Source organism: Panthera tigris, chromosome B3 (assembly GCF_018350195.1).
Source record: "Panthera tigris isolate Pti1 chromosome B3, P.tigris_Pti1_mat1.1, whole genome shotgun sequence".
Taxonomy (NCBI): Eukaryota; Metazoa; Chordata; class Mammalia; order Carnivora; family Felidae; genus Panthera; species Panthera tigris.
Genome location: NC_056665.1, coordinates 2,239,665 through 2,258,247, shown reverse-complemented (window position 1 = coordinate 2,258,247; position 18,583 = coordinate 2,239,665).

Below are 18,583 nucleotides of genomic sequence, written 5' to 3'. Positions count from 1 at the left end.
TACGTGCATTTAATAACCTGGAAAATTGTTAATGAAATCATGTGCATCCTGTCTGGACTTTTTTCCCCCTTCTCTGTCTACCCTACACTTTTATGAAGCCTAAAACTGAGTTGAAGGGGGAGAAACATGAGTGTAACAATTTCCAGAGACCCGAAGCTCCCCTGTGAGTCAGAGGAAAACAAGGAATCGAGGTCCAGAGATTGGGGAACCCAAGCTCTTCCTTGTTAAAGCTCTACCATGGCACGGGCACCCACTTCTGGACAGAGTCAAGATGGCACGCGATAGACCTCGCTAAGCTATTTCACGTTCACGGCTGGAAGGAAGGCAGCGTCTGCACAACCTGCGGGTCCTCACTTGGGGGCTTCCTCCTCAGAGCCCCCCAGCCAGCCGCCCAACCGACCATCAGCCTCTCTGCTCCTGGGCCTGCGCTGTCCTCCTCCTCGGCATCCCGAAGTTCATGGGATGTTCAGGGAGAAGTTCAGGGAGACCTCGGCTCTCCCTGGTCACAGCCCCTGACCTCACTGCCACATCACGTCCATGGGACTCAGAAAGAATCCTTCCTTCTTCTGATCCCTCGTTCTCTCAAGCTTCTACCTTTATAACCCTTGTTTGGTGCAAATATCCAAAATAAAAGCCATGCTCACTAAAGCACTAGGAATCACACCGAGATTCTAACAGAGAATCTGCTCTGACATCTTCCGTGACAAATCAATGGCTGTCATTCTTCAGGAATTGGAGGTACGGAGCCAATGTGAGAGTCGTGATTCCCCGCAGCCCCTAACTCCTGCCCCCGCGGGGGCGTCCATTAGTCAGGAGCCTGTACATTCTCCAAACCCAATCCGAGGGAGCTCGGTCAGGTTGGTATGATCAAGTCCACAGCCGGATGGCGGCAAGGCGGCTTCGGAGATGACCGGAGCCTCAAGTCTCTCCCTCTTGGGCCCCTTGTGTTGGTTTTACTCCCTGCACACTCACTTGTCATGGCCACGGCACTCTGACACTGGGAGAAGCAGCCTGTCTGTCCCAGACCCCATCTGAAAAATCCCACTAGAGGACTTTCTGATTCTGGCTGAGATCATGTGTCCATCCTTCTGGCCAAGAGGTCAGGTTCTTTTGCCGGATGGCAGACAAAAGGGGTGAGCAGATGGAAGGAATAGGTTCCCACAACAGCCCCCTCAACGATAGCACGTGTTCATGCCCATCCTGAGAAGCTGGCCTCAAACCTCACTTTCTGGACACAGAAGCACCAGATCTGATTCCATCCGGTGAACACCCGAGGTTCTGGGCTCTGATTTGATCCAGTGAACACCTGAGGTTCCGAGCTCTGATTCGGTCTCGTGAACACCCGAGGTTCTGAGGTCTGATTCGATCCGGTGAACACCCGAGGTTCTGAGCTCTGATTCGGTCTGGTAAACCAAGCTCCAATTTGGTCTCGCGAACACCCAAGGTTCTGGGCCCTGATTCGATCCGGTGAACACCCGAGGTTCTGGGCCCTGATTCGATCCGGTGAACACCCGAGGTTCTGGGCTCTGATTCGATCCGGTGAACACCTGAGGTTCTGAGCTCTGATTTGGTCTCGTGAACACCCAAGGTTCCGAGCTCTGATTCGATGTCGTGAACACCTGAGGTTCTGAGCTCTGATACGATCTCGTGAACACCCGAGGTTGTGGGCTCTGATTCGATCCGGTGAACACCCGAGGTTCTGGGCTCTGATTCGATCCGGTGAACACCTGAGGTTCTGAGCTCTGATTTGGTCTCGTGAACACCCAAGGTTCCAAGCTCTGATTCGATCTCATGAACACCTGAGGTTCTGAGGTCTGATTCCATCTGGTAAACACCCAAGGTTCCAAGCTCTGATTTGATCTGATAAACACCTGAGGTTCTGAGCTCTGATTCAATCTGGTAAACACCTGAGATTCTGGGCTCTGATTCGATCCAGTAAACACCCAAGGTTCCGAGGTCTGATTTGGTCTCGTGAACATCCAAGGTTCTGAGCTCTTATTCGATCTGGTAAACACCTGAGGTTCCGAGCTCTGATTCGGTCTTGTGAACACCCGAGGTTCTGGGCCCTGATTCGATCAGGTGAACACCCAAGGTTCTGAGCTCTGATTCGGTCTCGTGAACACCCAAGGTTCTGAGCTCTGATTCGGTCTCGTGAACACCCGAGGTTCTGGGCTCTGATTCAGTCTGGTGAACACCCGAGGTTCCGAGCTCTGATTCAATCTGGTAAACACCTAAGGTTCTGAGCTCTGATTCGATCTCGTGAACACCCAAGGTTCCGAGCTCTGATTCAAACACCTGAGGTTCTGAGCTCTGATTCAATCTGGTAAACACCTGAGGTTCTGAGCTCTGATTCGATCTTGTGAACACCCGAGGTTCCGGGCTCTGATTCGATCTGGTGAACACCCGAGGTTCCGAGCTCTGATTCAATCTGGTAAACACCTAAGGTTCTGAGCTCTGATTCGATCTCGTGAACACCCGAGGTTCCGGGCTCTGATTCGATCTCGTGAACACCCGAGGTTCCGAGCTCTGATTCAATCTGGTAAACACCTGAGGTTCTGAGCTCTGATTCGATCTCGTGAACACCCGAGGTTCCGGGCTCTGATTCGATCTCGTGAACACCCGAGGTTCCGAGCTCTGATTCAATCTGGTAAACACCTGAGGTTCTGAGCTCTGATTCGATCTCGTGAACACCCGAGGTTCCGGGCTCTGATTCAAACACCTGAGGTTCTGAGCTCTGACTCCGTCTTGTGAACACCTGAGGTTCCGTCGTCTCTGTTCCACCCTCAGACACTCACACGTCCTTTCTCAACAAGGAGTAAATCTACACAACGGAATCATTTTTCACAAAGTCCTTCGTCTAGAGGGCTGAGTATTTATCTAAACATAGAGTTAGTTGTAGGGTAACCGGAAGTCATGTCGCAGATCATGCAACACGCTCACCTTCCTTCCCTGGTTCCTGACCAACGGGGGCAGCGTCCCCACCCTGAAAAGCATTTATGATCACTTACTGCTTTCCCACCTGCCTCCACAAACTTCCAAAAACGACGACAAATTGTAACGATGGAAGATGCCAGAGCGGGGTGACGGGAATCCCAGCTCCGCTCCTCCGCCCTCCAGGCCGTTGAGAGAGAGAGAGAGGAAGCCGAGTGAGGTGGGAAGAAGCCTGAGACTCTGGCGTGACGTTGACCCCAGGGGGTCACCGCACAGCCGGGGCAAGTGCATAGAAAAAGCCCTCGCCGGCTGGGCATCCGGTGGAAAGGAGAGGACGTCGGAGGGCCGTCAGATCAGCGTCCAGGGCCCTGCACTGAATTGGGGGAGGGGCTGGAGGTCAGAGATGGGTCTCTACCTCCCAGAAAACAGAGGCACACCCCTGCCTGGGAAGTGAGCCCTGCAGCGGTCCGGGAAACTCTTTCAGATCAAAGGCAAGGCGCCCACGTGCTCTCTGATGTGTCCTCTCCCCACGCAGTGTCCTCAGGCCACAGGAAGGCCGGGGGACGCTGGAGCCATTCTTTCTCAGACTGCAGCTGGGACGGGAGGCCAACAGGCTCAGACGAGCCGGGAAGGGAAGCAAGTTTGGGGAAACAAATGCAAGAGCCACTGCAAACAAGCACCAAGGCCCGGGACTTTCACCGGGAACTCCTCCAGCCTTCCAGAGAGAGCGCCATTCCGTGCCGGAGCCGCGGCCACCTGAACACAAGGCACCAGAAGGGACGATTGGAGGCATCACAGCCTCGAATGACCTCACAGGCCAAAATGTGTGACGCGGACCAACCAAGACGATGGGAGTGCACGTGTGCGGGTGCCGGTCCCAGGGGGGGGCCTCGGGCGCGGCCGGTGCAGAGCTGACCGCCATCCACCCCAGACCGTCTGCCACGCGGACACTCAGCCCCACTGAAACGACAGACTTTTCAAGAAAAGCTCAAGGGAGGGCGCCTGGGGCCTCAGTAGGTTTAGCGTCCGACTCTTGACCTTGGCTCGGGTCTTGATCTCACGGTTCGTGGGTTTGAGCCCCCGCATCGGACTCTACGCTGACAGTGAAGGGCCTGCTTGGTATTCTCTTTCTTCTTCTCTCTCTCTTCTCTCCCTCTCTCTCTCCTCTCTCTCCCTCCCTCTTCTCTCTCCCTCTCTCTCTCCTCTCTCTCCCTCCCTCTTCTCTCTCCCTCTCTCTCTCCTCTCTCTCCCTCCCTCTTCTCTCTCCCCCTCTCTCTCCTCTCTCTCCCTCCCTCTTCTCTCTCCCTCTCTCTCTCCTCTCTCTCCCTCCCTCTTCTCTCTCCCTCTCTCTCTCCTCTCTCTCCCTCCCTCTTCTCTCTCCCTCTCTCTCTCCTTGTCTCCCTCCCTTTCTCCCTCTCTCTCGGTCCCTCCCTTTCCTTGAAAATAAATGAAAAAACTTTTTGTTAAAAAAAAAAAAAAAAAAAAGGAGAAAAGCTGAATTGTATGTTTGACCTCCCAGTTCTGAAACACCGATGGGCCAAGCAAACTTTGTCAGCTGCCTGGACGTGTATCACAACCCAGCGGTTTCAGACCCCTCCCCGTTGAGCCCGTACTTACAAATGTTGGCCCAAAATCTTTTCTACAAGTCAGCAAAAATGTTTTCTTCGTGACCAAGTGGGCCCCATCGTTGGAATAAAAACGTGGTTCGATATTAGGAAATCTATCAACACGCTATACCAACAGCTCAAAGGAGAGGAAGCGTAAGAATACGTTGCCTTCTAATAGGCAGCCTTGATTTTTGAAACAAAAGTAGCGCTTCGTAGAACAGACATGGCTCACATCTTGCACCTGCCGAGGACTTTTGATCGTCAGAGATAAAACTCAACTCAAGAAACATACGAGGAGTTTTGTTTCGTTTTGTTTTGCTTTGTTTCTTGAGTTGCGCGTCTGAAAAGTCCACCTTAGGTCTGGCTGGAAACCAGAGCGTAACACAGGTCAGTCCTGACCAGTTTGCCACCACTCACCTTGGCCTCTCTTTTCACGCCGGCTCTGTTCTGTCCCGCTCCAGGTGGCTTTGTCCGTGTGGCCGGGAAAGACGAGTGCAGGGGGCTCTGGTTGAGTCCGGGCTTAAAGTGAACGTGGAGGCAGCCTGTGGGAGCAAGAAAAACAAACACAACAAGAGCCGCGAAGTCCCCAAGTGGTCTCCAATCTGCTCGGCGAGGGACACGTGCGTCAGGGGCTGGCACCCACAATATGTACACACCTCTTGAACTCCATAATGAGATGACATGATAAAAACTAAGCAAATGATCTGAATAGACATTCCTCCAAAGGAGACACGCAAATCGCAAATAAGCCGTGAAAAGATGTTCCGCGTCATTAGTCACTGGGGACACGAGAACCAAAACCACAATAACAGACCCCTCACGGCCAGTAAAGTCAGAAAGACAGACAATAGGGGCGCCCGGGGGGCTCAGTCGGTTAAGCGGCCGACTTCGGCTCAGGTCAGGATCTCACGGTTCGTGGGTTCGAGCGCCGTGTCGGGCTCTGTGCTGACAGCTCGGAGCCTGGAGCCTGCTTCGGATTCTGTGTCTCCCTCTCTCTGCCCCTCCCCCATTCATGCTCTGCCTCCCTCTCAAAAGTAGATAAACATTAAAAAACTTTAAAAAAAAAAAAAAAAGACAGGAGATTGGTGAGTGGGTCCCCAGGATGGAGGGCATGGGGAGACAAAAGAATTTGACTTTTTGTCGTAAGCCATTCTGTATTTTTAATCTTGAAAACTTAGCCAGGAGCATGTATTACTTTTATGATTTATCGAAGTGGCTCGATATTGTTAGCTCTCTGTCCTGACACGGCCTTTCTCCGGGGCCTTCCACGCTGGAGAAACGGAGTCTGGTGCATCTGGAATGGGACGGCTGGGTGGGGGCCACCCTCCCACCTGGGACGTCCCCGCCCCGGCAATGGTGGGTGTGTGGCCAAGGCCGGCTGCCCACGCCTCAGGAAGAAATGAAACGCTCTCTTCCCGTTCACGAGATTGTCCCACGTGTCCTGCCTTGCGTCTTCTTACCGTCGGATGTCAAGGGCCAAGAGAGGGTGTGGGCCGTGGGGAAGGGGCCAGGGACGCCGCTCAGCCTTTGTTTCGTCCTGGCTCGGACAGGAGGAGCGGGAGAGTCCTGTGGCTCAGGTGTGGGCCAGGGGGCCCACAGGGAGGTCTGGGCCCCAGATCTGCACTGAAAATAAAGGTGACGATGCCTGGCCTCGTCATCTCTGTCCTGGAGGACTGGGTGTCACGGTAGATGGCACAGCTGACTGCCCAGTCGAAGTAAATGTGCCAAACACCTGCTGACCCTCGGATCCCCCCACCCTCCCCCACCCTCCCCTGTACCCAGGGGCCTCGCCGCGCCCACAAGAGCCGGGACAGCCCGTTTTTGCTGCGGGGAACTTGTCACGGGCTTCTCGTCCTGACGTCTCCACGGCTCCACGTGCCTTCTTTTTTACTTTTTTACTTTTTTTTTTAATGTGTATTTATTTTTGAAGGAGAGAGAGACAGAGCGTGAGTAGGGGAGGGGCAGAGAGAGAGGGAGACCCAGAATCTGTGCTGTCAGCACAGAGCCCGACGCGGGGCTCGAACCCACGAACCGCGAGATCGTGACCCGAGCCGGAGTCGGACGCTTCACCGACTGAGCCCCCCAGGGGCCCCTCAGTGTGCCTTCTTTAACTCCACCGACCTCCGCTGGCTCCGCATCCCTGCTGGTTTCCCCTGTTTGATGCTCGGTCCCTCCAGCCTGAGCCCCATCCGTGAAGCCTGAGCACGGCTGTAAGGCCAGGACGGGCACTTTCCCCACCTGCTGGCAAGGTGGCCTCCCAGCAGGCGAGCTCGCTGACGGGGGTCCCCGCTCAGCAGCACGTCCTAGGTCACACGGGTGAATACCCCCAGCTGCAACTGCTCCAAGAAGCCCAGGGCCATGCTCTCCTTCGATGCCCCAAGAAAGAGGTTGGTCTAAATTCCTTCTGGATGCTGGGAGTCCTGCAGCCTTGTAGATGAGCCCCAAAATCCACATAAGAAGTGTCCCTTGACTCTCCCACACTTATTACTAAGAGATGGGCTGTGATTACTAGGGAGGACTAGACTCTTCCCTTTGAGGAGTCTCAGATTATCTGGTGGCATCTGTCCCCGGGGCCCTCACGTCTGCCCTGAGACGGCGGGGTGGGCCACGTGGTCAGAAAAGCTCTTCTCTATCCTGCAGCCTCACGGCCGTCTTTCCCAAGTCAGCGTGGGACTCGGGCCCACAGACTTCCCCCGGCCCCAGCATCTGCTCGTTGGGACTTGACCTTCCACAAAGGTGTGACCTTCTCGACCCGCCTTTTCATCGTCAAAGCCACCTGTGAACGGCACGCAGATGAGAGTACGAGCCGGTCACGGCGACGGTGCTCTGCGTAGGCCCTCCGAGTGAATCCGCTACTCGGGGTGCCGGGCCCGGGACGGCAAAGGGAAGAGAGGCCCGTCTTCCAGCCGGAGGCTGCTGGGCGGCGGGGCTCGGAGAGGGCCGTGCAGGGGCGGGGACCGGCCACTCGCCTCCTTCCACCGGAAATGGGTGAAGCCGGCTCGAAATCATTACTCAGACGCTCTGTGCCGTGAAGGAAATGTCTTCTGATAGCACAGAGCTATTGGTTTCCTGTTGTGAGCGGAGGGTTCTGGCTTGCCCGAGAACGCGCGGGGAGGGGGAGGGTGGCTGTCCCTGGAAGCCTGTTCCATGAAAACGCCAGCTCAGGGGCCTCGGGGACACTCCACGGGCCGGGGGGAGGCTGGCCGGCGGGGGAGGGCAGGCCGGTCGGGGAGGCCGGGTGGAGGGAGCACCGGGGCGCAGAGGGTTGTCACCGGCTCTCTGCATTGTGCCACGTGCGCGAGGCGCGGGCGGCCCGGGACCTGCAGGTGACAGTCCCGGCTGCAAACGGGCACCAAAGTCGTGTGTGCGCGGTGCAGTGAGGGGCAGCCTGGAGCCGTGCCCATGTGCCAGCAATCTACGGCCGAAGCCCGGACCAGACTTGACCCCTTTTGGGCTCCGTTTAATAATGAGGGGCGGGACAAGGAGTAGAGTTTTCTACGTGTTTCCACGCAGTCATACCTACTGGGCACGCGGCATGTTCCGGGTGTTCCCCAAGCATTTTCTCATCCACCTTCGCGATAACCCGTGGCAGGGTGTTTAGAAGGGACGGCAACTTGGGGACGGTCCCGGTGAGTAAGTGGCAGGGCGGGGCTGCAGCCCTCCTCCCCCCACGCTCACGTGCCATCCTAGACGCCCTTCTTCCGTGAACATGGGGTCGGCAGGGCTCGCCACAAGCCCGGGTCTGGGCCCGAGTCGCCCTCCGGCAGGCGCGCTCGACGGGTCACCGCGGCCCCCTGTGGGCGCCGCGGCCGCCGACCCGATCTGCCCCGCGGGTCCAGCCCCACCTGGTCCGTGCAGCGTTGTTCCTGCCCCGCCGGCCCCTGGAAGGTGACGGGGGGAAGCTCAGACTCCCTCGGGGACCTAGCCCGGAGCCCCCCAACGCCACCTCGGAAGGCTGGCTGTGTGAGGGGCATGCTATTGGACAGCTGGGGAATTAAGACGTAGAAGAAACTCCAACGGTTCATGACGTACGAACGTTCCCCGCCCCGCATCCCAAAGAAAACAGTCTCTCCTAAAAAGTTACAGACCAGCGGGAAGTGATGGGCTGGCAGGTACCCCCATTCCTGGGTTTGACCCCCTGAGTTCACCCCTCTCCTGTCCCTGCACACTGCCGTCCTCGCAGTCGAAGGCACAGCGACCTGCCTACAGGGGGCAGGTCTGAGGCTCCCAGTCCTGTGCACGCGTCCACTCCGGTGTGCGTGCGATTTCACACAGCGGTCAGCGACGGGCCAGATACTGTTCTAGACGCTAGGGATTCAGGACAAACGTTCACGGACCGTTCCTGTCTTGAGGAGGTGGCTCTCAGTAAGGGGACACTGTTTGCTGCTGATGCCGTAGATGGGCTCGCTGAGCACCTAATTCCAGCTCCCTCCTCCCAGAGGCTGGAGAACTAAATGCTTGCTCGTTGGCCCTCCCTTCTGGAACACAGTGCAGGTCAGGGAAACATAAACAGAAGCCTATGGAAGGGTGTTCTGGAAAAGCTTTTGCTGTCGCGTGAGAAGAGGGACGGACAGAGACACGACTTTTTTTGCTTCCCGCTTGGAAGGCAGACGGGATGCCGCAGCCACCCTGTGACGGAGAGGTGACAAGACGACCCCGTGATGGCGGAGGAGCCTAGAAAGTCCCCGCGTCCCCAAGGACCCTGTCACGTGCACTTGGCATTTCTCGCCGTGAGGAAAACAGCCCCCACAAGTCTAAAGTTTATTTATTTATTGTAGAGAGAGCACAAGTGAGGCAGAGGGGCAGACAGAGGGAGGGAGAGAGAGTCCCAAGCAGACTCCGTGCTGTCAGCACAGAGCCGGGTGCGGGGCTCGAACCCATGAACTGTGAGACTGCGACGGGCGCCGGAATGGAGAGTCGGTCCCCAACCGACTGAGTCCCCCGGGCGCCCCCAGCCCCCGCGAGTTTAAAACACCGTCAGCAGTCGGGCTCTGTTGCGTGACTACGTCCCTAACACGATCCTACGTGAGGAATCACATCTATGCGAGACGCTCTGTCGTAAGAGGCGAGAAAACCAAGTTCTGGAAGCACCGGAGACACGCCCCCAGGAGCAGGGGGCATCGGAGCGAACCGCCAAGACGCACGGAGGCAGGAAGGGCGCCCGCAGCACGGCCACGCAGGGGCGGCAGGTGCACAGTCCCGGTGAGGACGCCACCGGGGAGCGAGGAGGCCGGAGTGCGGGCTGAGGGACAGAGACGGGGGGTCCAGGAGGAAAACACGGGGCCGAAGCAGAAGCCGGGTTAGACTTTAGACGTGGGGCCCTAGAGGCGCCCCTGAAAGCCGTGAAGCCAGATGACGCCCCAGGGTTTATTCTTGGTGCCCGGGGCACTGGGGTCTCACACGGAGGGACACCCAAACCGGCACCGAGGTGGTGGCCGCAGGGCGCAAGGAAGGGAGGGATTTGTAAAGCACCGCACTTAATCCCCACCTGCAGACACACACACACACACACACACACACGCGCGCGCGCGTATGAGACTGGTGGAAAACTGAATAGGGTCTGGAGCCCAGTTAACAGGACCCGTGTCGCCGTCCCGATTTCCATGCTGTGCTCCGGTTACGTAAGGTGTCACGGCCGTGGGGGCCTGGGGGAAGGGCACACCGCTCCTTAGGCACAGTGTTAGCAACTCCCTGTGAATTTATAATTCGTTCAAAACGGAACGTTTAGCAGCCTCTCATTTCTTCAAAAATTCTACAAGAATCTAGGCTTTTCTTTTAGAAGGAGATACGTTTTGTAGAGAGGAAAATCACGGAGGCAGGTGCCAAGGTGGCATCTACGAACTTCTAAGGATGAATCAAAATAGGGATCTCGAGGGGCGCCTAGGGGCTCAGTAGGCTGAGCGTCCAACTTTGGCTCAGGTCACGATCTCACGGTTCGTGGGTTCCAGCCCCGCGTCGGGCTCTGTGCTGACAGCTCGGGGCCTGGAGCTCGCTTTGGATTCTGGGTCTCCCTCTCTCTGCCCCTACCCCCCCCACCTCTCAAGAATAAATAGACATTTAAAAAAATTGTTTCTAAATAGGGACCTCAAGAATGGGGAAGACAGAGTTTAAAATACTAAAAGTCAGCAGTGACATCATTTCAACGTGGAGTAGTCTTTTGAGATTGATTTCGATTTTCCAAACGCGTGTTGGGTTCTTTTTATCTCGTTCTTCTGACTCCTTGGCCCACCTTCACCCCCTTGGGCTGGTGGTCTTTGCATTTCTTTTTTTTTTTTTAATTTTTTTTTAACGTTTATTTATTTTGAGACAGAGAGAGACAGAGCATGAACGGGGGAGAGTCAGAGAGAGGGAGACACAGAATCTGAAACAGGCTCCAGGCTCCGAGCCGTCAGCACAGAGCCCGACGCGGGGCTCGAACTCACGACCTATGAGATCGTGACCTGAGCCGAAGTCGGACGCTCAACCGACTGAGCCACCCAGGCACCCCTGCATTTCTTTTTCAAGCATGTACATTCTCTTTGGCCACCGGCCTCCAGGGGCGGGTCCCAGGTCACCTGGCCTGCACCCGAAGCCACGGGGGTCACGGTCCCTTGGCCCCCCCCTCAGGTGTCTAAAGGATCCTATGAATGGGCTCAGAGCTGCCCCCGGGAGCCAGGGAGGCATCGTCTGATGGCTTTGCCCGCAGTGACCAGTAGCCACACTGGCCTCTGGCGTCCCTGTGTGTCCTCCTCCTGCTAACCCGGCCCACATCCCTTAGCCGTCCTGACCCTCTGGGGTTTGATCTGGCGTCACCCCTGCCCTCCGAATAAATGATCTCTCCTTCAGCAGGAGGAGCGACGGGAGGGGCGATTTATCCCACCCTGTGATTCCAGACCGGAAGGAGTGATTTCAGGACAGCAATCCCCAAACTGCGTCCTGGAACATACCAGCAGCCCGGGAGATAGCCATAGGCAGTGTGGGGCAAGTTCAGTCGCACGACCGTTACTGTAAATCATCTCAGACTTTTTCAACACGCGATGTCATTGTAAATATGATGCCACAAACGAATTTGAGGACCCTTATTTGTGGAAAACCTAATTTCGCTGCTCAGAACTCCAGACGTTTATAGAGCTACAGTTTGGGGACATGCTGCTCGGGGGAAGGTGGCCCCAGGGAGCAACGGACCCCTTCGTGCCATCCCGCTCCCGAGCCGGGCCGCCGAGGGGACACGGCCCATCCCAGGGCCCAGAAGGGCCAAGTTCCTTCTGTGCGAGGAAAGGGGCAGGAAGGCACCCAGGCCCCGGAGGGCGGGCCGCGAGACGGAGACGGGGAGCTGCAGGGTCCTGGGCCGCGCGACCTCCACTCCGCTGCCCTGCGGCACAAAACACGCGGGGAGAAGCGTCTGCTCGCCCCGGTTGCTGGTATTTCCAGGCAAAGAGCGAAGTAGGTGGGAGGGAGAGAAAACCGTGGAAGGAGGGCAGGAGGGGGACACGGGGATAAATATAGTCTCTTCATTCTGGATGCTCCCCTATTTCAGTCCCCTGCCGACTCGCTCTCTCCTCTCTCTCTCTTGCTCTGTCTGTCTCTCACTCTCTCTCCCTCCCTTCCTCTCCCTCTCTCTCCCTCCTCTCTCCCTCTGTCTCCCTCCCTCTCTCCTCTCTCCCTCTCTCTCTCTACTCTCAATCTGTCTCTCACTCTCTTTCCCTTTCCCTCCCTTCGTCTCTCTCTGTCTCTCTCTCTCTGCCTCCCTCCCTCTCCCTCTCTCCTCTCTCTCTTTCCCTCCCTCTCCCTGTCTGCTCCCCCATCACCCTAAGGCCATTTGATTCTAATTCCTCCGTGAACCGTCTTCTTAAAACCAACAAAACCTCACTCATCCCACATTTAGGATTTGCCTCGAAACATCTGAGAGAAAAAAGAGAGAGAAACAGAAGACAGAAAACAGGTGAGGGGGGGTGACTGGGGTTCATTGTGTGACTCTGGGTACTTATTACAGTTTCATGATGAAGTAAATAAAGCAACGCACCCGTCAGGTTCTTGGCCCCACGGTGGGCGTGGCCTCGCCAACACCCGGAGTTTGTACAAGACGCCACGCGGCAAACGGAATTCATAAAACGAAGAGGAACCAAGAAAGAAAGACAAAGAAACAAGAGACCCGAACACGCATGAGGCCTGGGCGCTGATTACACAATTGCGACATCTAAGCCCTGAGCAGCCGCTGAGGAACAGCCCTTGTCTCGCACCCAGCACCCAGCACCCAGCACCTAGCACCCAGGATAAAACACCCACCACCTCAGTACCCTCCGTACTCAGCACCCAGCACCCAGCACCCAGCATGAAGCACCCAACACCCCGCACTGCCAGCCTCTTGCGGCCATGCCCCGGGGCTGACACGGTGTTCCCAAAGCCCGGGAAGTGTAAGTAAATGCTACAAACCTACCCGAGAAATCATTTGAATTTTTAACTATTCACGTTTCTGTCAGACCTGTTTGGTTTTGTGAATTTGGAACAATTGTTTAATCTTTCGTTGTGGTTCATGCTAACTATCCACGGTAGAGACCGATCTTTTATTTTTTTTAATGTTTATTTATTTTTGAGAGGGAGAGAGGAGAGAGTGCAAGCAGGGGAGGGGCAGAGAGAGAGAGGGAGACCCAGAATCGGAAGCAGCCTCCAGGCTCCGAGCGGTCAGCACAGAGCCCGACGCGGGGCTCGAACCCACGAACCGCGAGATCACGACCTGAGCCGAAGTCGGAGGCTTAACCGACCGAGCCACCCAGGTGTCCCAAGAGGGACCGACCAGTTTTGTCTCTAATCTCCAATTCAGAAATGCAGTGAGTGTAAGTGACACTGAAAACCTTACATTTTAGAGTGACCTCTTTTGTAAGCTTGGTTTAACTTGCACTTCTGGAGTTATTGGAGCTCAGAACCGCATGAAGGCTTCTCTCTCTGGAACACCGTGCCATACAGCCTGAGTACGGCCCGGTGTAAGCGTGTGATTAGTATGTTACTGGTGGACCCTCGACGGCTTGGCATTCCTACAGGTCGCGCAGACACGGGATCCCCAAACCCCGGGCCGGCCTCTGCCTCTGCCATCCGCCCTCGAGGACTGGGTGTGTTTGGGACAAAAAGGCAAACATCATCCTGTTTTGCCCATATTTCTCTCCTCTGACACCAAAGGGCTTTCCACACTCAGTTTCTGCCCGACCGTGACTTCCCGCCCTTCCTTCCCGGCCCCAAGGACTGTTGGGTGTCTGTCCTCACCCTCCGAGGGGCAGAGAAGCCGTGGAGTCTTGCCTTCGTGGTAGAAAGCCTACAGGGCGGGAAAACACACAACAGTCCACAAGAGGGAAACCGGCCGTGTGATGTGGACGTGTTTCCCTTCTCCCCTCTCACAGGGGCCGCCTTCAGTCCGGAGGACAGCGTCTTCACGCTCGGAAATCCCTCCGGGCCAAGACGGCTGCTGGATGTGGGCTGACTCCTCTCCGATTCGGCAGGCTGAGCCCAGTGGCCACACGTGGTCGGGGAGGGGGGCTCCGCTCCCCTGGCCCCTGGCCCCTCGCCAGCCGGGGAGCCCCAGAAAACCAGGGGAGTGTGGACGTGTGAACAGGGGCTTGGTCGGGTGAAAAGCGCTGTCTCTGGAGTTCGCGCGGGCTGCGGACCCGACCCTGTGACCCACGTCCCCGGCGGTACAACGGTCACCAAGGGGCCGTCGTCGCCCGGTGACGACACGCATGGGCTGAGACCATCCGCAGAGCGCCCGGACCGGCACACGGCAAGCCCACGATAAAAACGAGCTGTTCTCATCTCCCAGTACAGGTAGCCCTCGATGATACCTGTTTCGGTTCCCAGGTGTTCATCAGCCACGGACTGTACAGACCCTTCCAGAAACGCTCGGGAAGTTAACATCGACCCGCCGTTGGGGAGTTTCGGGATTTCCCCCTTCCGTTTCCCCTCAGCAAAAAAGGCTCAGAGAAGCATGGACCGTTTCTGATTTCTAACGTGACCCCTCCCTCTCCCAGTGCCCTCGGTTTCTGGAAGATTCCTAACACGGCTTCTGCTCTCACAGCTACGCTTCCCCTCGGGCCTTGCGGTATAATTCAGGTGGACCCGACGACTCGAATCCAGTTAACGCGGCTACCCCCCCCTCCCCTCCCCCTCCCCCTCACGTACCTTGGTTCATTCATTCAGCAAATACTCCCGAGCAGAGTCCTGTGTCAAGGCCGGCTCAGTTACACGCTGGCAAGACCCAGCTTGCAGTCTAACGTCCAAAACGTCAGCTCCCTGTGCCTGCCATTTGCCCCATCCTTTTGCCATTAAAGCTAATTCCCTGGCCGCAGAAAATGGAATCAGAGTAGGGGCTGAGCCACTTTGCTTCCTCTTGGTCCCCTGTTAATTTTACGTCATCTCCTCCGAGCCAGGGGCCTTTCCTGTCCTGGTCTTCTCCATCCGAAGCCTTAGAAGTCCCTTCTGATGAGCTCTGCCTTTCCTCCACCCCTCTGCTTCTCCCCACTCCGTCCCTGCATGTAGCCCTCTTTCCACCTTTTACATACGACCTAAATCTGTGCCTGGGGAGAGATCGGCTGGGTCCTCCAGGCCCCTCTCCCTGTCCTCTCTCGCTGTGAACGGTATTAGTCAGGACAAGTCAGTTTTTGCTACAGTAACAAGTACCACCCAGGTCCTAAAGCCACAACTAGCATGGGTTTAGTTCTGGCCCGGTCAGCCGGTGAGAGTCAGCAAAACGGGCTGACCGAGGCTCGGCGTCTTATACCGCGCCACGGGAACGGGTGGCCTTCTGGCCAACGGGGCAGGACGGAGAGGACCCGAGGGTCTCCCACCAGTGAGTGAGGGCGGCCGCAGGGACTGATGCACACCGCTGCCACTCACACACCACTGGCCAGAACGCGGCCCCCGCTCCATCCGCCTGCCAGAGGGGAGGGGGGCGCTGGGGAAGCGGCCCAGGCGGGAGAAGAGCAGAAATGGGGGAGCACGAGCTCCCACCACGGGCTGCGTCACAATAACACAACCACTCATCTTCCAGGCCCTCCCGGTCCTTAAGCATCACGGACCCTTGGCGATGCTCTGACCCAGCCTAGGGTCACTCCCATCCCCCGCTGACCCCCCTTTTCTAAACAGAGGCATGAGACAGTCACATACAGGGTGTGGGCACATGCCAGTGGTGGTGACAGGATATATGTTCTTTCGGCAGCAAAATGCAATGGGTTTATGAGCATGTTGTTCAGACCAAAGAGGAAGGAGATTCTGCAAAGCCTTTACCGAGCAAGGAATAATAAACGAGAATTACTTACGTGACGTTTACCGTCGTTGATGGGAGGTGTGCTAAATGTTATTGGTAGCCTCTGAATTTAGTATTTTATTTCAGGAGAGCGCAGATATCAGAAGGGCTTTGGTGCAGGGTCCCCCGGCACCCTCAGCCCCGCCAAGCTCTTTTTCTGTATCAATTCCCGTTGGCGGTCCAGGATCACAAACCACCCGCCTCGCCACCCCCCGCCTTCGCCTGAAGAAGACGCGGTCAGGGCATCTGATTTGGTCACTTCAAATTCTCAACGTTCTTACCGCCCACGCCCCGAGCCTCCCCCTCCAGCCCGGGGACTTCTTCTCTCCGCACCGTTGCCCTTATCCGTCCTGAGCGGTCACAACCTCCAAGTTTACAGGCCATTCTTCACCTTTCGTGGGCTTGGTTACATCCTCAATGGCCTGGAGAGAGGCATCTGGGCCACAGGCCACTTGGGAACAAATCCCGGATGAAAAGACGAAATGCAGACTGATTTCACACAAAGGAAGGCTATTCCTTGCACCTGCTGATATACCAGGCTCCTTTCACTCTTTTTAAGGAACTTTTTATATCGCCATCGCTCCACATAGCCATAGATAGAGATGTAGGCATATGTATTCATTTCTTCATGCACGGGTTTGGGATCTATGCTCCAGCCACGTGCACCATAAGCGGTGATAAGGCCTCTCTCCTCTTGGGAAAAGCCAGTGTCAGTGAGAGCAAAGCCAGCACACCAAAGGCCGCAGGTGGGAACACGGACAGCACATTCCCCATGCGTTCAAGGCTCCAACTTTCGATCATTCCGGACGCCTACTGTCCCCTCTGCTTTTTGACTCAACTCATTCTCAACCGTGAGCCAACCCCCTTCGGTGCCAAGTAGCTCAAGCTAGGTTTGTGTTGAGGTGGGACTGAGAGACCAAAGTCATTCTCTAAGGCCTTACCTTCTCCAGCCTGATGCACCCAGGCAAGCTAAGTGGGGACGCGGAAGGCAGTACGCAGCCCTGGACGTCTGTCACCACCTCCAGGATGACCTGAATGCACGCCCTGCTGAAGTCAGGCAAGAGGGCATCTCTGAGATCACATGCCAAGGCATGTCCACTAGAAGATTTGCCATACGGGAGGACGGGTGCATCCCACTGGTCCTGGGGCTGGCTGAGTCTGGAAAGAAAGGGAATGTGTGTTTTTGAAGAATCTACACATACCAGGCTTCGTGCATTTCCTCAATCGACAATCTGTGGGCTTACACGCACCGTGGCATTGGGACGGCGATCGTCATTTTACAGAGGAGGAAACTGAGGCTCAAGGTCGCCAGCTAGTGAACAGTAGAGGAAGGATTTGAACCCAGCTCTGCTAGACTCTAGAACCCTTTCTGTCCCGTCTCTGTGCTTCTGACTGTACCGTGCACACAGCTCCCCAGGGACCTTGTGGACCGCAATTTCTGACTCATAGGTCTAGACTTGAGGGTTGGAACTGAGAGTCCACATTTCTAGCAAGTTCCCAGGTGATGTCGGTGGACCCACTTTGGAGAGCAAAACTGCGGAAGGCAACATGGCCTTGAGGGCTTACGTTGAGAATTCTCAAGGGCCCTTGGGAAGTAGGAGCAATCTTGGGGAAGGACTCTGACTTTCCCAGCCCATGGAATCGGGAAAGGTTTGAGCTAATTTTGCACAGCTCTTGTGGGGTAGGGAGGCCTCCAGCTAACATCTGGGCTACATAAGTATTTAGTTTTACAGAACACAACTTCCTTTTTTCTAACATGCAAAGGAGTTTGCAATTCCTTTTTTGGTCTGCGGGACCCTGCTTCTTCCAGACCTTGTTCTTCACCGGCCCCGTTCAGCATCCCCCCCACGCCCTGGGAGCCGAGAGCACCACCGCCGGCCGGCCATCAGCCCCCACCTCCCTGCGTCCCTACCCCAGAGCTCGCTGTCCAAAATATTAAAATTACAGTAATTATGCGAATTGCTTTGACAGATGGAGCTGGAGACATGGATTAGTACAATGGAGCCCGCGTCGTCAATCCAGGGGGAGGAAGGGCAGAGAAAACTGACGTAGGGATCCTTCTAGCCCAGAGTCTGGGCAACCTAAAGAGTGTGCCGGCGGTGCTTGGCCTGAAGACAGCCCCAAAGGCGCTCCGGGACTGGAGGTGCTCTCCAGGACGGAGGTGCGCTCCAGGACCAGGGCGAAGGTGCGCTCCAGGAGGAGGGTGAAGGTGCACTCCAGGACAAATGCAAAGGCGCGCTCCAGGAGGAATGCGCGAATGCGCGCCCCAGGACAAAGGCGCGCTCTAGGACGAATGTGCCCCCCCCCCCCCAAGGACAAAGGCACATTCCAGGACGAGGGCCAAGGCGCGCTCCAGGACAAAGTCGCCGGGAGCCATGTCTCATAAGCAAGTCGGACGCCGCCAAGGCCTTTTCTCACGGGACTGTGAGCTCCGCGTGTGATCCATCAACAGCCGCAGCTTGACGCACACCCGCCGGCCTCGTTCACAAAACCCAACCTACCAAACCGTAAGCTCGTGTTCCGCAGCACCCGCCTCCCCAGGGACCCTGCGTCCGGTCCCGGGTGCAACCCCCAGGACAGGTGTGCTCGCGTGGGCCTCGGAGACCCGGCCAGGGCCGCCCGTGGAGGCCCTGATGCCACGGGGTCTGCACCGGGAGCCCCTCGGTGTCCGCCAGTAATGGAGGAGGCGAGGGAACCGTGGTGTAATTGTACAGCAGAACGTGGGGAGCGCGCGAAGCAGACCAACAATTCGCGGGGATTTCACAGCACGCTGAAT